This window comes from Ambystoma mexicanum, chromosome 6q, assembly GCF_040938575.1.
Source record: "Ambystoma mexicanum isolate Mex_15411 chromosome 6q, UKY_AmexF1_1, whole genome shotgun sequence".
NCBI lineage: Eukaryota > Metazoa > Chordata > Amphibia > Caudata > Ambystomatidae > Ambystoma > Ambystoma mexicanum.
Window position 1 is genome coordinate 1,261,892,174 of NC_090937.1, and position 27,000 is coordinate 1,261,919,173.

The window sequence follows — 27,000 nt, forward strand, 5'->3', positions numbered from 1 at the left end:
TGAACTTCCGCTTGAAAGCCCGGTAACAATGCTGCATGAAAAAAACCTGGTGAGAACCCGAACGCGGCCACAAACAAGACAGACCAGGTTAAAAGATCCCCAGCCGCTTCTGCTTGCTAGCAGGGATTGTGCGTCTCCGGAGGAGGAGCTGTCTGGCAAATGTGCGGGTACGGGTGATGATCAGCTGTTCACGGATGGGGAGAAAGTGACTTGGAAAAAAACAGTTGCAACTTGCTGCGGAAATCATACAGAATCCATAGCTTACTTTTGGGGTGAGCAGAACCTTGCCGTAGAACACTGAGTGGCCCGGGTTTGACTCCAGAGTTAAACTCAAATGACCATCGGTCCTGGGAGGAAAGTGCCAAAAGAAGGCCGCTCAAAACCATGGACATGCCTAAATCTAGTGATTTAGTGGAGAAATGGTCGAATGCTAACCTTAACAGTTCTGCTAAGACACGGGCAGGAAAGCGCAAACCAGAACACGGCCTCGCCTATGGAAGAGGAAGTTGGGCCCCCCCATGTCAAATTCCATGCATGGCTGCTGACTGCAAGGAATCTGAAAATGGGTGTCTTTTTAAGGCAGTGGTGGATGAAGCTACTGCTACTGTAGTGGATGACCTGGGAATGGATGGGTAGGAGGTTGGCCCTAGTTGCACATTGCCAACTGAACTGGTGATACAGCCGCAGAGCCCTTTTACTTTGATTTGGCTGCACAGCTCGTGACCTAACTGAACTTGCGGCTAAGATCTCGACTGAAAAGAGAAAGTCTTTCAACAATTCAGGACAGGCTATCGGCCTTGGAATTTGATCTTTCTATCGGTGAAGTAGGCCGCCCCTTGCTACTTCCTATTCAAGTAGGTCGACCTGCTAGATAATTCTGGTCTGACCCCCAACTCAGTCTTCGATGACCAGCAGATGATCTATCCTAGGAGAGAATTGGCGATCGGACAAATATCACCAATGACTCTTTACCGACTAGCTCTAACAACTCCAGTTGGGGAAAGCAAAATGAACAAAACCAAATTCAAGGGATGGACCCAGCGGACTTACAGCGAGTGATCATGTCTGTTGTGTCCTCTTTAATCCCCTTGACTAAATTATGAGTCGATCCATGGCTCTCTTCAAGACCAAGCAGACTGACATAAGCGAGATTTGTAAGCAATCTCAAGCTAATGAAGGTGAGGAGGAATTTCGGACAATGGAAGATAAAAGACGCCGTCAAAAACCCCCTTGTGAGTTGAAATGAGATCTGGTGAGGCCAAAAAGAAGTGGCCTGGTATGGCCTCTTGGCCCGGAGGAAACGTGCAAAGTCAATTTAAAAAGGATCATAGAAGGACTGAATTTGTTGATCCTGAATCTCTTTAATGTGATATGTTTCCAGCACGTTTTGCTCTGCGTCATATAACATCAGATGATATAAAAGTGGTCCAATTTTCAACTGAAAAGAAGATGGATTGGGTGATCCTTCATCTAGTCTCTAGAGGTCAAAAAGGAATTACTGTTGTCGAGCGACAAACTGTGGCCACTAGGGTACGATCTGAGAGACTTGGATGCATCTGAGAAAGAAATGACCAATCTTAACTGCCTAAAAAGCAAGTCTGCAGAAGTAATTAAACAAAGGGGGTCTAGTTGCTCTAGTGATCAAATTGTTTCAAATGGCAGGAGGCTCATGAAGATAAATAAGCTTGGCACCAAGCAGCAGAGACCTGATCATCCGGAGGAACTGCCTGCTCTAAAATGTACAGTGGATAATCGCAATCGATGCAGGAAGCCCGATTTCCAGCCCACCGATGTCACAGTGAATGGAGCAGCTGGACCTAGTTGGGACTAGCTAGCTGGTGCACTTGTCTCTAAGAATAATAGACTGTTACTATTGCTACTGAGAAGCCGGATCTCTGCATAGGATCATGGAACACGCAAGGATTTAAGCCTCTATTTAACGAAAACCTTAAAGAACTGGGCCAATATGACATTCTATGCCTAGAGGAAACCTGGCTCAGATCATCTCCCGCCTGTGATGGCTATGCACCGTATTTAAATACTGCAGGCAAGGGTATCCCTAAACGGCCCTAATCGGGTATTCTAACCCTGATAAAAGTAGATGCAGGTTTCACAAAAATGTGCCAGGAAAATCGAAGCCCGTGCATTCAGATAATAAAGCTCCCTCGAGAGAGCTCTCAAAAAGGAAAGACTTTTCTGTTGATGAATGTCTACTGGAGGGTTAACGGGTTTAAAAAATTGAATTTTGTTAAATTAATAGTGGATGCGATTGCCAAAGTCCTGTGTGACGGGGATTCCCTGAATATTATTTTATGCAGTGATCTTAATGTGTGTCTGTTGGATGGGAGTGAATTGCCCCGGAGAGTGTGAGCTATCTGGAAGAGCGCTGCATTGGTTACAACAAATGAATACCTGTGACCTTCGAATGTTAAATGGACAGATAGCTGGTGACATACCGGGAGCTTGCACCTGGGCCAGAGCCTTGTATAGATTTTTCTTGGATTACTGCTTTATGTCAGAAAACTTTGCAGAAAGAGGTATGAAATTTGAATTCATCAAACGGAACCTAAGTGACCACGATCCCGTGGCGATATCACTAACTGGCTGTGTGATGGATCCTAAAAATCGTATAAGGATGGGCAGGAAAGAAACTAATTCCATCACCGGCCTTTATACTGAAGCCATCAAAAAGGATCCATCCCGTCCTGATTATCTGTGGGTGCTTGAAGACTATATGGTGCTGCCTAGTCACAAGAATAATAAAGAACTCTGCTCTAAACATGCCTATGACCCAAAGATCGTTAAGGCTAGGAAAGAACTTGAAGCGGACATTAGAAAATCAAGTCCTTTCGTAATCTGAACCCACTTGAACTCGTTCGACAGCGCAAACAGTAGTTTCGAAACTGGCTTACAGCTACCAGAAGTTTAAGAGGCCAGAGGGATGCTGAGGTGATGCTGGAAGCTGCTTGTAAAGGAAATTCCTTTAACATCTGGGAATTAATGAACATTGGTGGCCAGTTTCGATCGTGCTGTATGCTTGGTCAAGTTAATAAGGAATCGTGGACTGCCCACTACTCTGTTTGCTGGCCCTAGGGACCAGATGGAGAGCCCCCCTAATGAGCGCATCTGTAATTGGGCTATTAAGGTTGACAAAGAGGAGCTTGAGCAGTTGATAAACCTCGGCTCCTCTGGGGCGGCGGGCCCGATATGGAATGTCTTTTTTAAAAAAATGTTTTTACTTTATTCTGTTTGACAATACAACAGAAAACAGTGAGCAACATGCAAGTAATCGGCAATGTTATACACAAGGTACATGATGTGGTGGAATGGCCTTGCAGGACCATGACAATACGAGTATGAACCTTGTACCCAGTGAAATAGGCAACTGTCATGCACTCTGCATCATGCACCTCTGTCATTAACCCCAGGGTTCCATTGGCCCGCCCTTGTCCTATGTCCTCCTCACACTCCCCACATATGCTACGGGACTCACGTGTGCAGCGAGTTGCCCCTAATGTGCGAGCGCGGGTTGCCACCAGCATTGTGCATTCCCACTTGCGCCCGTTCCGTCATTGGCAACTCCCTTGGCGGCTGAAAGACGGGGGAAACACCATTGCGCTTCCGCGTCGCGTGATCGCTGATACCCGCTCACGTGACTCGGGACCCGACCACGTGATGCGGTTACGCGTCACGTGACCAGGAAGTAGCTTGATTTTTAAACGCTGCACTTCCGTACGGTCGCCGTTTCACAGCTGTTCCCGTAACTCTGTTGGGCGTCACGTACCTGTTTCTGGATACTTTGATAACTCGACCTTGGCCTTGAATTCACTGACTTCTTTTGGATTATCCTTACTGGCTGTTGGTACTTTGATGCTCCATTGGTGAATGACCTTGGACTGCCTTCTGGACTCCTTTGGATTGCATTACTGTTTGGCATCTTGTTCTCCTGGTTTCGTGTGAACTGCTCCACAGTTAGCTGGCTTTGGTTCTCCTGTCAGGTGGGATTAATTACCATCACACTCAGTGGGCTTTACCACCACTTGCCTCAGCGTTGGGACCGCTGCCCACGTGAGTCCTGGAACCCTGACCCCTAAGGGTTAGCAGCACCCTTGCTGCCCTTTCCTGGTAAGCCATTTCTGGTTCTTTCTGCACTAGTGTCAACTGTTGTTGCCTGCTACTTAATTGCTGTTTCCTTTGCAGTGGTTTTGGGGTCTCCAGAGGTTCATGGTTCCGGAGTTCGTCTTCTCCCACCTGTGGCCTCAAGGACTGCACAGTGAGTGGCTTTGGTTCTCTCTGTGTGGTACTTGGGGACGGAGGTCTCTTCTATCTACACGACATTCAAGTCACGACAGCAACCAACCAGTCCTATAACCAGCTTAATCAGAGTTAGGAACAGGGGACAACGAGTCATTGGAGTCCTCTTCATCTTTGCTTGTAAGGGAGAATAGATGGGATTGAAAAGGGGGGGGCAGATGTTTCTGGGTCTACACATTGCAGATTGTAGGCTAGCCCAGTGTTGTTCTGTGTCAGAGGCCCAGGTTATAGCCTGGAGCCATTGGTTGAGGGTAGGGGCTCTAGGGCCGAAGCCAGAGTAGGAAAATACAGCAGGCCGCGAGCAGCATAAATAGGCCGGCTAGTTTCCTGAGATCTTGACCGAGATGAGGGAACTTGTGGAAGAGGCAGGTCATTGGGCATGGCATGATAGGACAATTGACTATTTTGGATATAGTTGCACATATTTCTTCCCAAAACAGAGAGGGGTGCGGACAGGACCAGAGCATGTCTGTATATAGTCAGCATTGTCCACTCTGCACCTGGGACATTTGGAGGGCTGCTCCGCCAACATATGATGCAGTCTAACTGGGGTGTAATGGTATCTGTGGAGTACTTTGAATTGCATCAATTTAAATCTAGAGTTAAAGGAGACTTCATGAGTACGAGCGCACATGTGTTCCCACTGTTGATCTGTTATTTCCATACCCAGGTCCCTACTCCAAGTCTCCCTGAGTCTGTCCAGTAGGGGGGCTGTTCTACCCTGGATGAGGCTGTACAGTCTAGAGACCTTCCCCCTGGAGGCGGTATTTGTCATAATTTCAGACAGTATTGAAACGTCAGGGGGGATTGAGGGGAATTCGGGCCACCTGTCCTTGAGGGACCGTCGTAAACCGGCATACTGAAGCTAGCAGGGGGGCGACCCTGCGGAGCTACCGGCAGGTCAGGCCATTCGGTGAAGTTTCCTAGGATGAAGGCGTCACGTATAGTGTTAAGACCTCCTCGGTCCAGTGATGTACCATTGCAGCGTCTACTCGGGGAGATTCAGGGGAAAATGTTCCACAGGGGAAAGTCTCCATGGAATGGGCGTGGGGTGCCTGTCTGTCTCCATAGCTTGTTCCATGCCATCATTGTGGACCTGGTGGAATCCAGGTCGTCTAGTTTGAAGGTGGTAGGGATAACCAAGGAGCGGATGTCACGTCCACCACTGAGCTTGTGCAGCGATCATTATCTCTCAAAATTAGGGGCCTTAAAGCCACCCAGAGCCATTGAAGTAGCTAGTGTTTCCAGCTTCAGGTCGACTGTTCCACAGGAATGCATTGATCGTCCGGGTCAGTGTCTTAAATGTGCGGCCTGACCATAGCGGTACATTCTTAAATGTATACAAGAGTTGTGGTAGAACCATCATTTTCAGTATTGCGACCCTGTCGGCCAGCATAATTGGTAATTAGGCCCAGTCTGCAGACTTGCGTATGAGGGTGGTGAGATACTGTCCAAAGTCCGAATCATATACTGGGGTCTGGTGTTGCGCAACCACCACCCCCAGATATGCAATCTCTGTCTGGGACCAGGCAAACCCTCGGAGATCCTGGGGGGGGGGAGACACGGTGGTGTGTGTTAGGGGGAACAGAACGGATTTGGGACAGTTTACCTTTAGACCCGACAACTCGCCGAAAAGGATAACGCCGTCCAGCATTGGGGCCAGATTATCTCTGGGGGAGTGGATGAAATGTAGCGCATCGTCTGCATAGAGAGAAATTATCTCGGGAGCTCCTGACAGTCTTGTTCCCCTATGTGCATGTCGCTGGCGGATCTGATCCGCCAGTGGTTTAATAGCTAGCGCGAATATTGGTGGTGAGAAGGGGCAATTTAAAATTGGGTGGAGCAATGGTCTTCAGTGCGGATGATGAAAACAGGAGAGGAATACAAATGATTCACCGAGGATAGAAAAAGGGGGGCCAAAATGACATTTCTCCAGGAGCAGCCACCGGAACCTCCAGGAGACCGAGTCAAAAGCTTTTTGCATATCCAAGGTGGCCTCCACAGCCGGGTCGATTCGGGGCAGGGATGTTAAACAGTCAGCGCAGGTTGAGGAAAGTTGAACGCCCCGGGATGAAACCCGACTGATCCGGGTGAACAACGTATGACCTATATGGTGCCAGCCGGGTGGCCAGCACCTTAGCATATATTTTAACATTGCAATTGATGAGGGAGAGAAGCCGGTATGAACCACATTGCGTGTCTGGCTTCCCGGGTTTGAAAAGTAAAGAGATAACTGCTTCTCGAAGTGAGGGGGGGGGAGCATGCCGACCCTAAAAGCATCATCCCACACAGCCATAAATCAGGAACCCAGGTGTGCCTTATAGCATTTATAAAATTTGGCGGAGAGACAGTCGGTGCCGGGCGCCTTCCCTTAGGATAATGCGTCTATCGCATTGGCTAGTTCGCCTGGGAAGATCGGGCGGTCCAGGACGTATCTGGTCTCTGTGGATAGAATCAAGAGCGGTAGGATGTCTAAAATGTTTTGATGTCCACCGTTGGGGCACTGTCCGTATTGGAATAAAGCATTTCATCTAAGGAGATCAACGACAAATTCCGCTCCTTTTTATGAGAGTGCCAGGGTACCATCTGCTCTTTCAATAGCCGGGATGTGTGGTGCTCCCCTTTCATGACGGATCAGCCTAGCTAAGAGGCGGCCAGGGCGCTCCCCTTTCCCCATATTTCTGGGCAGCCTGGGGGTCATCCAGGAGGTTCAGTTCACAGTTAGCCTGCACTCAGAAGGTATCCAATGCTGTACAGATTTCACTGAGTGTGACAGTAGAGGGGGACAAGGCGTAATAGGTCTCGAGACTGGCGAGCAGTGACTCACTCTCCATGATAGCCCTCCGAATTGTCTTGAGGATCCCTGTCTATTTGGCTAATGCGATACCCTGGATGTAAACCTTAAACGTCTACCAGAGCATGCCTGAGACTGCACTGACCCGGTGTTTAATAGAAAAAATGAATACTGGACCCTAGTTCGGATTCAAATACTGAAGCTAACGGTGCCTGCGCTTCAATCTCCACGAGCGTGTGCCTCTGCTATTCTTGCCCCATTTTAATGCGATAGTTACCAGGGAGTGATCCGAAAATGTTAGGGGCAGAATAGTCATCTGCCGATAAGTGAATGTGAGTCATGTACTGAGGAGTAGAAAGAAAAAGCCTGGGAATCTGGGTGCGTCAGTCTCCATGCATCTACCACATTCAGCTGAGATTGCACCTCGATATTGATTTTAGCAACCTTTGAGAGCTGGCTTTCCCTAGTTCCAGATATGTCCAGGTGAGTATCCACAATAGTGTTGAAGTCACCACCCCAAAGTATAGGAATAAGAAAAAATCCAGATAAAAGAGAGGAGACGTGGGAGAAAAAATCAGGATCATCAATATTAGGACCGTAGATTTTGAGCGACACCACCTCCCTTCCCATGAGAGTACTGAACAGTAAGATATAGCGCCCCAGAGGGTCCACATGTGTAGTTTCATAAACAAATTTGAGAGATTTGTGGATTAGTATCATAACTCCCCTGTTCCGGGTGGAATAGGTGGTGTAGTAAGGCTGGGGACCACATGACCTAGAAAACCCCTCACAACCCTTAGTAAGAGCGTGACTTTTCTTGTAGGAAAAGTATCTTAACCTTATGTCGCTCAATGTACTGTTGTATTTTTCACATTTTGGAGTGGTTACCCAGACCCCTAACATTCCAACTCATACATACAATACATTCATCCACCGTCCAGACGGTAGGCTAGAATCAGTAGGAACACGGTCAAGCAGGAGCATACCCCGCAAGGTTCGGACTAGCCTAGAAAGGGCTGTGATCTGACGGTCATCTTGGAAGCATATGGCCACTTGTGTCCTCAGTCACGTGTCGAACAGTTTTTTTTAAACATAATCCCTATCCCGCCGGCCCCTTCCTCCTCACCCTCCCAGGGTGAAAACCCAATAGAACATTAACCAACCAGCGAAAGGTGACAACTTTGCCTGGAGGGCAGTGCGTTGGGCAAGAACGGCTGCGGTTTCGAAGGTCGGTATTTAGCAAATGTAGCGTGGTGCACAATGTAGAGGTAAAACAAACCAGAACAGTGAAAATCATGAAATGGAACATAGTAGGTCACAAGTTATCCCAGTAGGACTATTGTGCCTTGGGCGAGAGACCGCACAGGCACTCCCAACACCAGTCCAGTGTACTTGATCAGGAAGCTTCCTCACAAGAGAGATCGGGAGAGTTTGCAAGAGTGTATCAAGTATCTGTCAGCCTGGGAAGTGGTCATCGATAAATTTGGAGGCCTCCTCCTGGGTGGTGAAGAAAAAAACTTGGCCTGCATGCTCCACCCTCAATTTTGCTGGGTATAGCGAGTATATGACCTCCAGATCTCGTAATCGTTTCTTGGCAGCTAGAAATGTTTTCCACTCCTGCTGGATAGGGATCGGTGGGCTCGTTCTATTGGGAATTGATGGGACAGTTTCAGGAAAGCAATATGCGGTCCACGTATTCTTCCATGGGGCCGTCTATTTGATACGGAGGTTGTTATGCCTTGAGTGCGATTCCAGGTCTTCTTTCTTCTTACTGACCACCTGGACCTGTCTGTACAGCGTGGCCACTTCTGATCGAAGAGCGTTAATGTCATCCTCCGCTAGGCCAACCCTAGATTCCACCTCTGTCACTCGGGTATCAGTTTCTTCCATTCGGGCTTTGATGGAGCATATTGTCCCGCTCATATGGAGTTTTGAGTGTAGGGCAGGGAACCCTTCGCGCATATAGTCCATCATTTTCTGTAGTTCTGAGGATTCAGCGGGTACTCTCAGGGGTGTCTCCATCTCAGGTAGGATCTCATTCGGCTTCAGTGTCGCCTTGGCGTACATGTTGATAGACCTTCGTTTTTTTGTTGGCCCCTTTGGTCATGGCCACTCCAGGGGGTATGAGGAGCCACCTCCGTGCACCTCGCAGCAAGGCGAAACAGAAAAGCGATGTCCAAGTTGCTCAGCCCAGTTCCGAGTATTGGATGTGCAAGCTGCCGTGGTAAACCTCAGGCAGGGGATGAGACTTAGGGTTTAGCCCCCGAGCAGCGACGCAGCAGCTGGATATAGTGCGAGGGCCCACAGGAGTTAGGGGATAGGAGCGCGTATTGCAGAAAAGCCAAGAGATTAGTAGGATGGGCGGCTGAGGGACCGTGGCAAGAGGTATTGGTACTGTGTGCATCAGCCAGCAGGTCGGCCTTCTACAGAATGTGGACTTGTGCCCAGTGCGGTTTAGAGTCAGGAGATCTGATTTAATTCTGATAGGAGCAGCCAGCAGTTCACGCTTCGCATCAGTTGCAGTGGGTTGTGCCCTCCCCCGTAACCCTCCCCGCACTCAGCGGTAGTAAATCAGTACATAATGGCTATCCGAAGCCAGACCGTATCCCCTGCCTCACTCGGCTGGAGTGGGTCGTGTGTTCAGGGTGTCAGTTCTTCCTGTCTACAGTTGCGTAAGGAGCAGAGTACCAGGGGGATGTATATCCCGTTTGGGGTAGAGCAGCACCTGTGGAGGGCGGGCAGTGCACTGAGGTAGCCTCAGTCCTGGGGTACTGCCACTGTTTCACCCTGTGGAGGTTATCGTACAGCTCAAGATCCACTGTGGCTGTTGCCCCCACCAATGTGATGCGGTTTGTCCCCAAATCAATCTCTGCAGGTCAAGGTTACTGGCTGGTGGGTATCGGTGAAGTGGATGCAGCGGTTGGGGGGAGCCAGAGCCTGCCGTGAAGGCTCGTGGAATATGGTAGCACCCAGCAGGGCCGAACTGGGCCTCGCCGAGTCCGGGGTCTGCGCCATAGGTAGGACAGTCCATGCGGTGGAGGAGTAGGGGGGGAAGGGCCCCCTCTGGATTGGTGTCAGGGGACCAGACGTATGCAGAACAGTTACCCCTGCCCCCTGCCCCCCCCTGGGGCCAGCACCGCAGAGGTCACCGCAGCACCGGTCCGGCACCCACACCGCGGGGAGGTAAACGCATACCTGCAATCCAGGGGGATCCCACATCAAGGGGACCGCTTCCAGCGTCGGGCCCTTGCGTCCTGTGGTTGGCACGTTAGGCAAGTAGTCAGTGCAGATGGCCAGACCGGGTCACGGCGTCCAGTGTTAATGGCCGGGGATCCTCCAGGGAAGGATGGGTATGAGAAGGCTGCCCTTACGGATCAATGTCTTCACTCGGGCTCGGGAAGCTCACAACCAGACTTCCTCAAGAGTTTTGCAGCTGGGGGTCGAAGGTGCCGGTGTGAAGGACGAGGCTTGTTGTCCCTGCTGAGTGGCTCATGTGTCTCTGTGGCATCTGTTGTGCCTGCTTGGAGCCGCCTAGGGTAATGTTGTGTGAACTGGATCAGTGGAGGCTCCTCCTCCCACCAGGCCTCAAAAGCCTCAATCCTCTCGCCAGCATGAACCCACGCACCATGGAAGTGAGATGCGTGGCGCAGCCCTGGTCGCAGGCAGCCGGCGAGCCGCCCACGGCGGATTCCTCAGGAATGGGTACAACCTGGAGTGCGGCAGCCAGTCAGCCTCTGCACGACGCTGTTAGGCACCAGTCCTGCTGCTGTTCTAGAGATGCTGTTCTAGAGAAAACGCAGCACCAGAGAGGATAATTATGACTGAAGTAATTTTCCCAACACAGAGCAGCATGATCAGGCGGCCATTATGAAATTGCGCAACACCACACCCCATGACCCCCCAGATTGAATTTCTAATAAAATGCTTTAAAATAATCCGGTGGCCTGGAGGAAGCTGGCAATGTTGATCTTTGATCAAATCTTACAGTCAAAGCGCCATCCAATGACATGGCTGGAAGCCATTATAGTCCCAATGTACAAGAACGGGGATCGCAGCGATCCTTGTAATTATCGCCCTTCTTGATTCGTTGGGGAAGCTTTTCGTTCTCCATGTTGTTGCGAGATCTCGAAGCTTGGACCAGCGAAACTGGGAAATTCGATCCATGACAGACTGGATTTGTAAAAGGGGTTAGAGGGGGGCATGGGCGAGCGGCATCGAAGATGGCCGCATAGCTGAGGAACTCCGGAGCATGAGGGATATATCTTGCTAAACACATTTCATTACGACTTTTCTTCAATACTGATACTGGCATATATATCCGGAACAACACTTTATCCGGCATAATGAATTTTGTCTCGAATGCTTATATTAAGATTCGACCGCTACAGTCTTTGCATTATATGCACCTTTACGTGAAACGTCTTACCTCATGGATAAGTTTGCTTCTTCATGATAACGGGACGTTTCTTTGTGAGTGTGGAGATTTTGTAAGTCCCGGCAAACTTCAGCTTAGATTTATCGAGGTCACCCCTCTTCAGTTTCCTGTTTTCTGAAATCTACGTCGGCACAAAAAAGAACTTTGAAGATTCCCATGGCCGCAACGTCAAGTACACGGCAACCTGACTCACCCAGTCAGCTGATCGGGACGACGCGATGAGGGGAAACCGCTTAGCCCAGGGTGCGAACATTCTGCACTACACGGTACTGTGGGCATGTATATGAAAGCGGTTTTCTTCTGCTTAATGCAGTTTCGTATTTTACCAAAATACCTACTTTATATTATAACATTTACTTTGGTTATTTGAAATAAATCACTGGGAAATCTTTAATTGAACATTAGCATTTAAGCACATTTTAAAGATACTGCTGTGTTGCTGCACTTCAACGCTTTCTCTGTAGACTGCATTTTAAATGATCCTAGTGATTCTCTTCTAAAGACAAGAAACCACTATTTTCCATGCATTCTGCAACGGGACGTCTTTAATTCTTAAACACTTTTTGTAATAAATTTTTGGGATACTTTGACTAGTATAGCCCCATTCTTATTCTCATGATTCCAGCCATTGATTATTTTGGATATAAGGAGCATTACCATCACCTTATGAAGCACATGATCTCTAATCTAAGCGAAATATATTGTGGGCCATTGCTTCTTCACTCTTTTTCTCTAATATACTCTCACATGAACTCCTGTTGCCAACAGACTACTACTCCTTCAATATTTATAAGCCTTCACCTTTACCAATTTACTTCCTGAAGTACTTAATTATTAGTGCGCCATCAAAGATTCTCACAGGAACCAAAGTATTTTTTTTTCTTTTTTCTTTTTAAATAATTTTTATTGGTTTTTACAACAAACAAAACTTAACCATCACACCCGACATTTCCGTCACAGGTTTCTTAGCATACATTGCATGTTACTTTTTATTGTCTTTCCCCCTCCTCCCTTCCCTTAAACTCGAGCTCCCCCTGCTGTTCCTCTGGCTCCCTCCTCCTGAGATTGCCTTCGTCATTCTCGGGCGTATCATCATCACTGGAATTGACATGGGTGGACCAGGGCAACGCGGCTACCATTTGCCTCCATGCTATCAGAGGTCCCACTCCCTCATCCTCTCCTCTATTGGCTGCCTCATACCATACCACCGTCTCGGCGTCTGCCCATTTTAAGAGATCATTCCACCATGCCTCTAGTCTAGGTCTATGGGGGGCTTTCCAGCGCATAGCAATTCTCATTTTGGCCAGAATGTAAGCTAGGGCCTTTAAATACGTGTTTAGGGTTACGTGGTCTGGTGAATCACCCAGCATGCATGCCCACACGGATTCCACGTCTAATTTAATTCTTTTTTCGGATAGCCTTAGCTTGATTTCCTCCCAGAATTTCCCAACCTCCGGGCACGCCCAGAACATATGGATCATCCCTGCTTCTACTTCTCCACGCATTTTTTGCTTCTGTATTCCCAAATTTGGCTATCATTCGGGGGGGTCATGTATGCTCTGTGGGTGACATGTAGCTGGATCTGTTGCAGCCTCGCATTCCTGGACTCCTTCTTATGATATCTCTGAGCTCTTTCCCATTGCCCGTCCTGCATAGTTTCTCCCGCTTCCTCCTCCCAGTCCCATCTCAGTTGGAGCAGCTGTTTTCCCACTCTAGACATCACCAGTTCGTAAATCCGGGATATTTCATGCCCTCCCTCTGAGATGTCGTACATCATTTCTATGGCTCTATCCGGTTGCTCTGCTAGACTTATCTCGGACCACGTTTTCTTCACTCGTTTGACTATTCTATTATATGTAATATGTTGCCCTACGTGTATCCCGGTTTCATCCACTAGCGTTTAGAAGTCCAGTGCTTTCCCTTCTTGCCAGACGTCACCTAGGGTCGCTAGGCCCACCGGCTCCCAGTGTTTGCGGATTTCTTTCCTTAGTTGCTCATCTATCCCGCGTAGTGGCGCCTGTGGGGAGCATGGGGATGAGTTTCCCATGGCTCGGCACGCTTTATGCCAAATCTTCCAGCCCAGTGCCAGCAGTCTCGATCTACCATGCATCTCTGGTTTGGGTAGCCATATTTGTTCTTTTAGGAAATATGGGTCACTTTCATCCCTCAGCAGTCTAGATTCTGCTGTCTCGTCTTCTGATAGCCACCTAGCGACGTACGTATTCTGTCATTTCCATAGGGCCACCCTGTTACTAGAGTTGTGCCACAGGAAACCTCTACATAGGCTCTGGAGTTTGGTGCAAAAGCGCTTGGGCACCATATGTGGGATATCTACAAATAAGTGTGATGGCTTAGGCAGGACCACCATCTTAAGCAAGGCCGCCCTCCCCACCATGGCCACGGGGAGCTTTGCCCAGAACACCATACTACTCTTGAAACCTTCCACTGCGCTCTCCGTGTTATACTTGTGCTCGTCTGCAACCTTGTGATACATGTTGATCCACAGGTATCTGAATGTTCTGGTCGCCAGGCTATGTGCAAGGTGGGTAAGTTTTCTTGTGGGATTCCTCTATAACTACCCTGGGGGAACATGCACGATTATTTGGGGTTCACCGCTATTCCTGAGAGGATCGCATAGCGCTCCATCACTTCCAGGATGTATTGCAAGTTTTCCTCTGGGTACTGTAGGTATAGCTGCATATCATCTGCGTACAATGATATCAGATGCGGTCCCCCTTTAGAGTGGACCCCTATTTCTCCATATTTCTGTCTCAGGTAGATTGCCAGCGGTTCTAATGCAAGGATGTACAGCAGCGGGGACCATGGGCAGCCCTGTCTCGTGCCTCTGCTGAGTTGCCATTCCTCTGAGATTATTGCTCCCGTTTTGACCCTGGCTTTCGGGGAGCTATACAACATTTTCACCCACCGCAGGTACCCAGGTCCCACCCCGTATTCTTTCAGAGCTGCCATCAACCACGGTCACCTAACCGAGTCGAAGGCTTTTACTGCATCTAAAGAGACTACAGCTATTTCGTTTGGGTCGCCCTCCGTCTCTTCTATGATATGGTGGAGCCTCCTGTGGTTGTCGGATATACTTCTACCTGGGACATATCTGCTTTGATCGGGGTGTATGAGTTTATTTATTACCCGCTTAAGTCTATTTGCCAGCACAGATGTGAGGATCTTACTGTCTTGGTTTAACATAGATAATGGTCTGTACAATCCGCGGTCTGTGCTAGGCTTGTCCGGTTTAAGGAACGGGATGATTATCGCATCCCTCAAAGATTTCGGCAGCCTCGCTTTCTCGAAGGCCTCGTTTAGCATTGCCAGTAGCGGGGGAGCACTTCTTGTCTGTACGCTTTATAAAATTTGCTGGGGAGCCCATCTGTGCCTGGGGCCTTGCTCGTGGGGAGATGCATTACCACTGTTTCTAATTCCTCTATTGTGATTGGGGCTTCTAGGTTATCCCTGTCTTCCACCCTTAATTTAGGTAATCCTATGTCCTCTAGCGTCTTATGAATCTCTTGCTCTGCCGTCTCTTCCACATCTGCATATAGATGTTTATAAAATCTGAGGAATCCCTTGTTCAGTCTCCTGGATGTTTTAAACGTGTCCCGCTGCTCCCGTTCTCTCTCTCTAATTGCTGATCGTGGTGTCTCATTCTTGTATAGCCACGCCAGCAGCCTTCCTGGTTTGTCCCCCCTGCATATTGTCTTTCAATGTATTTTTTATAATTCAGGTTGCATAACCTATCCCAGAGCTTACCACAACCCTGTTGTAATTGGCTCACATGTTCGGCATCCTCCTGTGAGGTGCTTTCTCTTTTCATTATTGCTCCTAGTTTCTTTTCTGTCTCCTGCAACTCTCTCTCTATGCCCCCTTAGAGCCCTCTAGATTTGGATATGGCCGCCCCCCCTTATTACCACCTTAAAGGCCTCCCACAGAGTTCCCGCTGACTCCACGCTTCCAGTATTATTCTCGAAGTACCCAGTTCTCTCCTCCCGTAGGTCCTCTCGAAATGTAGTGTCCTTCAGTGCCTCGGCCCTTAGCCTCCACGTTGGGATACTAGCTCTGGGGGGCTGGTGTCTGCCACACCAAAACCAGAGGGGAATGGTCCGATAATATTTTCGCCTTATACTCGGAACCCGTCACTTTCCAGGGTGGCGAACATGTAATCCAGTCTTGTGTGCAAGTAGTGTAGGGCAACAGAATGTGAGTAGTGCCTATCATTCGGGTGCTGTCGCCTCCAAATGTCCTCCAGCCCAAAGTTCCCTAGCAGGGCCTGTAACATTTCTGCTGCAGGGGTGGGCTTGTCTAGTTTCGTGTCTGATCTATCCGTTTTGGGGTTTAGCATGCAGTTGAAGTCCCCTCCCCATATGATTGCACCTCCCATGTGGGGGATGATCTTGCTATATAACGTCTTAAAGTAGGCCACTGTGTCTTGGTTGGGGGCATATGTATTAATGAGGCTCAGTTCTCTGTTCTCTAGCAGCCCCCGGATCACCGTCGTCCTCCCATACGGCTCCAACATGGTTTGTAGTATCTGGAAAGGCACATGTGGTGCCACCCAAAAAATTACCCACCTGGCATATGCCGAATACGTTGCTCCTATGGTGGACCCTCTCCACTTTTTCTTAAATACCTCTTGTTTCTCCTTATTGAGGTGGGTTTCTTTCAATAAGGCTATGTATACCTTTTGCCTTCTCAAGTACATCATTACCTTATTTCTCTTCAGGTAGCTGTTGAGTCCCCTGACGTTCCAGGTAACTATTCTAAGGTCACTCATTATGTTCCGTCCTCCCTCCTTCCACGTCTTTCAACCCAAGAATACTTGGCGTCGGTCATGCGCAGAGGCGCGTAGGTACAAGCTCGTTTCCTAGCAACTATCACTGCAAACTCCCCCACTCCCTCCCGTTCCAACCCCAACTGTTGCCCAGCTCCATCCCTGGATCTCAGCCGATCCCGCATTTGGTCCTGTCCATCTAAGCCAGTACTAGGAACCCAGCAGGTGGCTACCGCACTACTGGTAACTCAACTAACCTGTCTAATGGGGTGTGAGTTCGGGTGCTCTTTTTCTCCCTGTTATATGCCACGTTTTGCCGCCTCCCTTTGCGTAACAAGTCTATATTCAAGTCCCTCTTTCACAGCTTATACAGCACCTCGGGCTCTGAAGACGCTGCGTCATTTCTTAGTGCTGCTCTCCTTTTGATCGTTCTTCCCTTCCGGCCAATTCTTTGCATCCAGCCACTCGGTTGCCTCCTCCGGGGTATCAAAAACGAATGTTCTGTTCCTTTGGAACACCTTCAGCCTCGCCGGGTACATGAACATTTATCTGTGGTCCGCCTCGTGCAGCCTCCTCTCAACTGTTCCGAAGTTGAGTCGCTGTCGTTGCACCTGGAGTGTATAGTCCCGGTATGCAGTGATTGATGCGGATGACCTTTGGATCGTGTCTCCCTTTCGAAAGTATTCCAGGATCCTTTCCCTGTCGCGATAATTTAATATTTTGGCAATGATCGATCTCGGAGGAGCTCTCGGGTGGGGGTGGCCTCCTTGACCGGGTCCTGTGCACTCTCTCCACTGCAAATCTCTGGGTTAGTGTGCCCCCTTCTATTTCTTGCAACAACCTGGATTCAATATACTCCGTGGGGTTTGAGCCCTCTTCTCCCTCCGGGAGCCCCACGATACTTATATTATTTCTGCGTGCCCGTCCTTCGGCTTCCTCGACTCTGTTTTACAAATTGCCAACTTGATGACGTAGGGTGTGGATCTCTGAGGCGTGCAACGCGAAAGCTCCTGTGTTGGTCTTCACTTCTTTTTCCAATTCGCCTGTGCGCTACGCTATTGCTCTTACATCCTGTCTCGGGTGGTTCAGGTCTATTTGTACTGCGTCAATTTTGGATTCCAGCGCCACTTTTAGGGTGGTCATGGCAGCCTCCAGTTTCGTTTCCTGCGTCCCTTCCAAGTCTGCAATGGCTACTAGGATCTGCTGGTCCCCCCGAGCTGGGGAGGCGTCCATCTGGGCGCGTCTGTCTTTGCTCCTGGCTCCCTCTGATAATTGTGGGGTTTTCGTGAAGTCTTCCATCGTGGACTGTTTCCCCTTCGTCTTGGACTGCTTGGATGCCATTCCGTGTGCTGTTCCGGGTGGGTGGGACCCGGGTGGGTGGGACCCGGGCTCGCAGTATTGCAGCTTTTTGCATCTGTCAGACGCGTGGCTCAATGTGTGGGGCCCGTCTGCTGTCGCATACGGGTGCTCTGGCCCCAATTCTCACTCCCAGGATAGAGGTCTCTTTTAGGCTGGTTCCCTATATTGCTGCCCCGGTCAGTCCCACTTATTTATACCCTCCACAATGGGCACCTAAGCTTGTTTGCGCATTCCTGCGCCGCCTCCCTGTGCTTTGGCTGGTGACTTGTCTGGCGAGGTTCCGGTGGGGGTGTCTTGGTGCGGTGCAGCAGGTGTGCTGCGTTATGTCTCGGCGGAGCTTCCTCTTCGCCTGCCTTCCAAGGTGGGCCTGTGTCTTTTTAGTCTCCTTGATTGTCAGTTTGGTAGTCAAACCTGAGGTGCTTCAACCTGTCCCCCGCCGGGACTCCAACTCTGCCCAGTTATGGCTTCTGCACGGTCATGTGTAACGCGTGTGTCTCCCGTGTTTCTAGGTCCAAGTGGGCTGCGATGTGGCCTGGGTTTCCTGTACCCGCGGCCAGAATTTCTGCGTTGCCGTGCCCTATGAGCAATCTGCTCTTCGTGCGGGCCTCTGTCCCACAGGGCGGTCCACCCATGGGATCGGGTGTCCGCCTATTGTGGCGGAATGTTGGGGCTTGCCTTCAGTGTCCTCCCTGTGTCCCTGTGGGAGTGCCAACAGCCTGGTACAGTGGGGGCCGAGCTCCTGTGTGCCTCTTCCGTTCCGGCGCACAGCTTGCTTCAGTGCGGCACACCGCGTTGTGTTGGCAGGCCACTCTGGGAGCCGGGTGCTGCGCGCCCGCTCCGGGTTCTATGTGTCGCACTCCATGTTTCACGCACCCCGCATTAGGAGTGCGCCGCGGGCGGGCTTCAGAGGGGGGTGTTTTACAAGCCTGGATTTTGGTCCGGTCCGGGGCTTGGGGCACCGTGTTGGGCATCCAGGTGCGCGCGGCTTCCCCACGCAGGCGGTTCGCGGGGGTCTTGCTTGGCTCTTCCTCGCTTGGGGTAACTCGGGGGCGCTGCCCAAGCCCGGCACCGGTGCACGCCTCACTCCAATGGGATCGCTGCTTCGTCGCTGTTCGTCCCCGTTTGTCCCTTAGAACTATGTCGCCCGCGGCGTCTCCCTGCCGGGTTGCTCTCCTTATAAACAAGAGTCGGTTCACAGCCTCGGCAGGCGTGCTTTTCCTGCCATGCACCACTGATCCTGCTTTTAGTGTTTCTCGGATGCCAGGTCCGTAGATTCCTCCTGCAGGGCTCCTCTGCGATGGTGCTGCAACGCCCAGCACCCGATTCCTTTGTTCTATGGTGCGGAGGCTTTTATGTATTTCTTTAACTCCTTCACTTCTTGCTCATTACTTATTCACTTATAGCTTCTCATTTTCATCACTTACATTTCCTTATTTTCTCTCTCATTTTGTTTTCTCCCCCATCCCTATGTCCTTACCCATATGTTCCAATTTCATTATTGATCTCCATATCCTCTATTCCATTGGATTCTTGATTTTTCTAACAATGTATTCTAACGGTTGTATTCATGATTGTATTTTAATTCTAAATATTACTATTGGTAAGATTTTATGTCTTCCAATATCTATTAAACTTACTACATGGAATATTAAAGGTTTAGGCCATCCTATAAAAACATAGCAAGATTATTTCCTTGTTAACTAAACAAAAATCTGATGTTATTTGCCTACAAGAAACTCATTGGTTTTCTGATGAAGAGTATCTCAAGATTAAAGCCCCATTTTTTGCTAATGCTTTAGACATTAAAGCTGGCATTTCTATTTTAATTACTACACATTTAAATGTTACTCTAGTTAATGAAGAAAAAGATCCACAAGGCAGATGGATTATTTTAGAGTGTCATTAATAATGTTCCTGCACTATTACCTACGTATATGGCCCTAATGTCCTTAATCCTTTGTACTGGTCCTCTTTACTAATCAAACTCGCTCAGACTTCGATACTCTTAATTGTTTCAGGAAATATGATTCAGTTGATTTTGTTCTTTATTGCAAATCCTTGTCTAATTTGATTAACTCCAAATCCAGATCCAGCTTCCTAAATCTATTACAAAATCTAAACTTATTAGATAGATGGCGGTTTTGCCACCCTGAAACAACTGACTTTACTTTTTATTCCCCACCTCACCAATCCTTTTCTAGGTTGTATTACATTTTTGTAAATTCATCATTAGCTCACTCTATTCTAAATTCTGAAATTGATCCTGTAACCATTTCCGATCATGCCCCAGTTTCCACTGTTATTGAATGGTCCCCGATCAATAAACTCTCACTTTAATGGAGATTCAATCCATACCTTTTGAAAGATCAATCCTTTATCGATAAAACCAACTCCTTTATTAAAGAATCTTTAACAATCTTCCTCAACACGCTGCGGTACACAATAACTGGGATTCCTTTTTAAAGCTTCCGTTCGGGGGTTCATAATTCAGTTTGTTGCTTTAAAAAAAAGACAATCTGAATGAACACAACTCCCTCCTAAATTCAATAATACAGCTTGAAAAATCCTACTATGCAAAACCAGACTCGGATATATTGAAAATCCTTATAACTAAACGCCTAGGATTTAATAAAATTTGCATAGACAAAGCTGCCAATTCTATTCTCAGATCTGAGACAAAATGTTATAATAACTCTAATAAAGCAAGTAAAATGCTAGCATCTTATCTCAAAAAGAAAAATTGTTTATTTCCCACATAATATCCCCTGAAGGAAATAGACTAGCCAATCAAAAGGGCATAAATGATGCTTTTATTCACTTCTGATAACTTGTATTCAGATGACTCCTCCATTAACTCTGATATCAAATCCTTCCTCCAAACTAATAAAAAGGCCAATACACAGGACAGTTTGGATCTCTCTCCACATGACTCCCCTATTTCTATTTCCGAAATTAAACTAGCCATACTTGACCTTAAACCCAACAAAGCCCCCGGACCTGATGGATTCACTCTTGACTTTTACAAAACCTTTGATTCTTTACCCCCTAAACTGTTAGAATTATATTCCCCACTTTATTAATATGGGACAAAGTCCTGGAACCTTTAGTGAAGCCCTTCTTATTTTTCCCTTCCAGATAACGATCCCTCGTTCATCAAAAATTATCATCCCATCTATCTCATTAATTCAGATTCACAAATCTATGCAAAAATTCTTGCTAAACGTTTTGCAAGTCCCTAATCTCATACATCCTAATCAATCTGGATTTATTAAAGGATGTCATGCCTCTTCTAATTCTAGATTATTATTTAACATACTAGCACAATCTCAAAACTTAAATGAACCTTCAGCAGGTGTAGCTTTAGATGCGGAGTAAGCTTTGTACTGCGTCTCCTGGTCTTTTCTGTTTCATTCACTAACTTGCCATGGTCTCCCTTCCTGCTTCATCAACTTGGTCAAAATTTTATATTTTTCACCTACCACTCGTATCCTCATTAATAATTCTCTTTCCTCCGCATTTAGAATTGAAAGGGGTACTCGTCAAGGATGCCCTATTTCCCCATTATTGTTCAATCTTGCTCTTGAACCCCTTCTTCAAAATTATAGATTGAACTCTCACATCAAGGGAATCTCTATAAACAACATAGAAGCTAAACTTTCAGCCTACGCTGATGATATTCTTATATATGTTTCGTATCCTGCTTCCTCGATCCCACATTTAATTTACACTATCAATGATTTTTCCATCGTTTCAGGAAACAAATTAAACTTTGATAAATCAGAAGTCATGCTACTTTCGTATACTGGTAACAAGAATAATACTCCTTTATCGGGTCTTTCTTGGCAATCGTCTCATAGTAAATACTTGGGACTCTTAGAGTTACTAATGACCTGTATACCACTATTAATCTAAATACTAATTACTTCATTGAAAAAGTCACTGAAATGACTGAACGATGGATGCCACTTTTTCTCTCTTGGTGTTTATTTTTAGATACTATCAAAATGATTAGTCCCATTATCCTTTATTCGCTTTACATGATCCCAATCACAATTCATTCCTCCTTTTTCAAAAGAATGGACTCATTGGTACTAAAATTTCTCTGCAATCATAAGACTCCTCATATTGCAGCTAACAAACTGAAACTTCCTAGGTCCTCGGGTGGGGTTACATTCCCGAACTTTCAACTCTATCGCAAAGCTTTCTCTTTTAAACAACTCTCCTCCTTTAGTCATCATGAATCTCACTTCGATAAAGCCCCTCTCTGGATTACTATTGAAGCTAGCATTATTTCCCCACTCTCACTTTCCCATTTCCTAAGGACATCCTCCTGGACCAATATTACTTCTTATCCATCACTTCACTTCTTTAAGATTGTTTGGAATAAACATCCGGCTAATTCCTTTAATAAAATCAATCCTGCAGACTTGTTTTTATAGTTTAATAAACAAAACGCTACTAAATCCAACCCACTAACCATACATAGATGGTATATTTCAGGGATTCTATTAATCAGATAACTAATTAAAAATGAAACAGTAATCCCATTTCCGATAATTTGTAAACAGTTTGACATTCCTTCATCTGATCTTTCCTTTCATACGTCACTAATCAAATCTATTACTAAATTTAAATCTTCCTTTAAGCAAAAATTCATGTCTCCTTTATTAAATCTTAATCCCTTGATTAAAGCTGCAAGTGGTATCTGTATTTGAATGACCCTCCCTCCCCTAATTCACTTAATCTCACCACTATCAAGCATTGGGAGACTGATTGGAACCTTCAGCATTACCCAGATATCTGGACTAGAATATGGAAAATATGGCACTCCACATCTTCGGCTGCGAATCTCACCCAAACTTTTATTTTATTTTTCACAGAATTTTTCTTACTCCTTCCTGTGTTGCTAAAAGCTTAGTTGGTGCATCCAACAAATGTTGGTCATGTAATGATCCTAATGCTGATTTTACACATCTAATCTTCAAATGTACTTATGTTTATGCCTTCTGGGTTATAATTTGGTCTCAGATGCAATACATTTTTCTTGTTACAGAACCGTTAACTTTGGCTAATTTAATGATCGGCCCTTTGGTCAACCCGGTCACTAATCAAATTGACTCTCCATCACTGTTTCACCTGTTTATTAACATTGCTTTCTATAATATTACATGCAACTGGAAAAATACCACCAATCTTTCATACAATCTCTGGTGGAATTCAATATGTTCGACTCATCGATTAGAACAATGCCATGCTTCATTATTTGATTATTTACATAAATTCAATAAGAAATTGAAGAATAGATTCATTCAATATTTGAATACTAATGTTCAATAGATTTGTTTTTCTAATTATGTACTCTTCCCTTCCTCTTTCCTTTTTGTTTCGGGTCTGTCGTGTCTAAATTCCCCCTAATATTACTATTTGACTTTCATCTTAGTTTCTTCAATATCATAGTTAATTAATAACTTTTGCAATGGATAGATTTGCTCCATATGTACACTTTTGAATGTACTAAGTTATGTAATGTCTTAAACTTCATTAACCTTGTTTGTAATTTTGACATTATCTATTATTAATAAAATATCCAAACATAAAAGAGGTTAGAACTTCCCTTAATCTCCTCATACTTGGTATCCTGAAATAAAGGGCTCTCGAGTCGAGGACCTGCATCTCTATGGCTTTTATGGAATTGGAGCAGGCCTTCGACTGTGTGAACCGAGAGCTCCTTTGGAAAAAATTGAGAGATTGGGATTGTCCTGCTGATCTCTTAGGAGGCCGGGATCTTGTCTGGAAAAATCGCGACTCGTCAAGGATTAAAAGAGGGGTGCGCCTTAGCGCCCCTTCTATTTAGCCTATATATCTCGGATCTTGGAAGTTCACAAAAGCTTGTGAGATCCATCCCCCCCAAAAGTAAATGTCAGCTGGCCTGTCATTTGTACCCCCAGATACTTTACACTGTTTTCGGCCCACCAATCGGGCACCGAACCTGCAATCCTAGAGTCCTGGGGACTGGGTCAAACAAGCTCAACAGTTCTGACTTGTGAGCATTCATTTTTAGCCTTGGTACTGCCCAAAATATCCTTCTAAATTGCCAGGAGTGTTATGTCCAGCTCTGAGATGAGGAGGAGCAAGTCATCTGCAAAGGCAGTGACTTGGTGCTTGTTGACCCCGAAAATGATCCCTCTTATATCTAGAGTAACCCTGATTCTCGCCAAGAGTGGCTCCGGATGGAGCGCATATAATAGCGGAGAGTGTGGACACCCCTGTTTGGTACCTCTGGAAACGTGTATGCCCCGCAAGAGGGGTGTTTGATGGTTAGCTCCCACCAACGTGAGGAACTTTGGCCCAAACCCCATGGTCTCCATTATACGGTAAAGGAACGACTATTTAATCCGGGTTGAAAGCCTTTTCTGCATCTAACGCAAGCCTCCGCGCAGAGGATTTGGCTTTATTGACCTTTTCTATTAGATGGCCTAAGCGCAGGATGGTGTCAAAGGTCTGCCTCTGCCTAATGAAACCCGACTGGTCGGGGTTGATCAGCCTGGGGAGGAGTTTCTCCAATCGTGTTGCCAACACTTTAGTGTAGATTTTCGCATCTACATTGATAAGCGCTATTAGGCGACACAAGCCACGTAGAGTAGCCTCTTTTCCCGGCTCCGGGATTAAAATTACCTTAGCTTCTTCCATGGAGGGAGTGATTTGCCCTGATCTTCCAAATGAGTTGTACAGTGTAGCTGGGGGATCAATGCCCACCGAAAGGTCCTATAAAAGATTGCCGGGAAAAGTGTCCTGTCCCAGGGCTTTCCCCAGCGGTAAGGTGGCTATAGCTGCCCTAATTTCTTATGGTAAATTTCTTTTTCCAGCTCCTCCTTCTCGCGTTGTAATTTTCAGGAGAGTGCAGTCATTTAAATAGGCCGTCTGATCTACCTCGTTGGGGGGATTCAGAAGCGTACAAGGTGGAATAGTACTCGGAGGATTCCGAAATGATGTTTGGTGTTGCTGCGCGAAGTTCCCCAGTTGCCTTCCTCATTTTGAATATTGTCCTTGACACATCTTTCTTCCTAACCTGACGTGCCAGGAGGCAGTCTGCCTTATTTGCCTTCACATGATACCTCTGTTGGCGGTAAAGTAAGGCATGCTCTGCCGCTCTAGTCTGCAACATACCTAACTGTGCCCTTATTAACCTGTATTCCTTCCTCACCGCACTCCCCACGCTATACCATTTTCTCCATAACGTGTTCAAGTTTGGTTTCCACTTCTATTTTCAGAAGGCCCAGTTGTTTGTCCCTCTGGCACTTCCTTGCTATGAGCTCCCCCCTCATAGTGGCCTTGAAAGCATCCCATATTACATGCTCCTGGGTCCCCTCTGTGATATTAAGCTTAAATTCCTCTAACTTTCCTTTAGCTCATCTCATATAACCCTGTCCTTTAGCAAATGGTTGGGTACTTTCCATCAGCACAGACCAGACTCCCTTTTCCCCATTTGCAAGACCAGCGTGATGGGTGCATGGGCCGAGAGAGCTATTGCCCCCAGCTCCTCCTCTGAGACCTGCCCCAGGAGCGTTCTGGAGTTCAGGCATAATTCTTGAGAAGATGGGAGTAGAATGTGTAACCCATATCTTCCCCTCTTAGTTCGATCCAACAATCTACCAGTGCTAATTGGGCCATGCGCTCCTTCAATGTACCAGACGGCGCCCCCTGATTGTGGAATACTCTCACACTCTTATCAACCCGCGGGTCCAATGCAAGGTTGAAATACTCTACCAGTATTAACTGCCTCTTGGCGAACCTCTTCAGTTTAGCCAGAGCTGCTCTTATAAACCTGTCCTGTCCCAAGTTGGGTGCATATATTGTTGCTATGATGTATGACCCTCTCACCCATTGGAAAGCTACAGAGAGATCTATACCCACGTCCAAGTTACGACATGAAGGCAAGTCCAACGCGCAAATCCTGGTTAATGTTCTCGTCAATCCAAGTATCTTAGGAAAAATATTTTCTCGCACATTAACTATTGTGGTGTGGCAAATAAAGTCTTTATATTGGTATGGTATCATTTTGTAACTTGTACGTCATGTATCCTGGTACCTACTAGGAGGCACCAGTGGAAGGGCATTGACGCAGCATATTCCATTTTACATTGTGTGCTGTTATCAATTTCTGGTGGTATTAGCTAGCGCACTGTCTCCCGACGACCCCTACGTTTTCTTGTTACAGTATATACCTACGTTGTCTGCCTCTGTGGCAGCCCCCCTGAAGCTTGGCATGTCCGGGACAGGTATTAGTAACCCTCCTGTCTTCCCATTGGCATTAGCTTGAGTGGCTATACCCTTTAAGTTTTAATGTATGCTTATCCCTCCTCTGGATGTGCGTTTCCTGAGAGGCCACTATCTCCGGATTCTCTTTCGCCAGAAACTGCTTCACCTTCTTTCTCGTTTAATAGGAGCGTTAAGCCCTCTAACGTTGAGGGTGATGATGTGCCACCTCACCTCACTCACCATGGCAGGCTTAAGGGGAAATGTCTTCCAAAGCCCTGCTGGTCTCTCCTACCCGGTCCCCCAACTCCGTTCGGGCTCAACCAGCCTCTAACCCCCCCCGTGTTACATTGTTACATCCTGGGAGTTGAGCCCTTTTAATAGACCCGAGTAAACTGATGCAGGTCTCCCACGACCCATAAGACTAACCAAGATGGTAACACCCTCCCACCTTCCCCTCAGCGCCTCAATCACTGCCCTCTAACACCTTGTGGTCTACTGTGTGGGCTAGCCCTTCAGGTTTGCCGGATCCGGATCTTTATCTGCAGCCACAGCTGAGTCCGCAAGTCCACCTCCCCCCCCCCCCCCCTTGTCGAGGATCTGGCAAGTCTGCTTGGTGCTTACATTTTTATGTCTCTTGGCGGGACATTTGTCTGTTCCTACACCTTCTCCAGCATTGGCTCTTTCATGGATTTGCATGCAGTGAATATTCCCTGTCATGCTGGGAACCTCGGTTACTTTAACCTAGCGCTTTCCTATGGAAAACTGTCCTATCAATGTCCTTTTTCGGTGCTTTTAGTCCCCACCAATAGGACGTAGGCTATAAATGGCCCTGCCCTGCGGCTTCCCTTCAGATTTCAACCGTCTCCACACTGTTGGGTTCACCTCTTGTTTGTTGCGTTTGTTGCACGTGCGTGTGCTGTTTGGTATTGTGATGGCTTCTGGGGCTCCGAAGAAGTCTATTTTCTAGCCCTGTGCGACTTGTGTGTTGAAGAAGGTGTACGAGGGTGACGGGCATGTGGATTGCGTCTACTGCCTTTACCCCCATCACTCGGCAGA

General features: G+C 47.2%; 2 protein-coding genes across 5 annotated transcripts in view; one reads left to right on the forward strand and one right to left on the reverse strand.

Annotated features, from left to right (window-relative positions):
* The window catches only part of LOC138516608 (uncharacterized), a 148,726-nt gene extending 136,990 nt beyond the window's left edge, over positions 1-11,736 (reverse strand). For both annotated transcript variants that reach the window (XR_011282289.1, XM_069631869.1), the window contains exon 1: positions 11,535-11,736. The gene's annotated coding sequence lies outside the window, so the exon portion shown is untranslated. The remainder of the gene's footprint in view (positions 1-11,534) is intronic.
* Positions 1-27,000, forward strand: part of SEPSECS (Sep (O-phosphoserine) tRNA:Sec (selenocysteine) tRNA synthase) — a 1,182,953-nt gene that overhangs the window by 12,231 nt on the left and 1,143,722 nt on the right. The window lies entirely within an intron of this gene.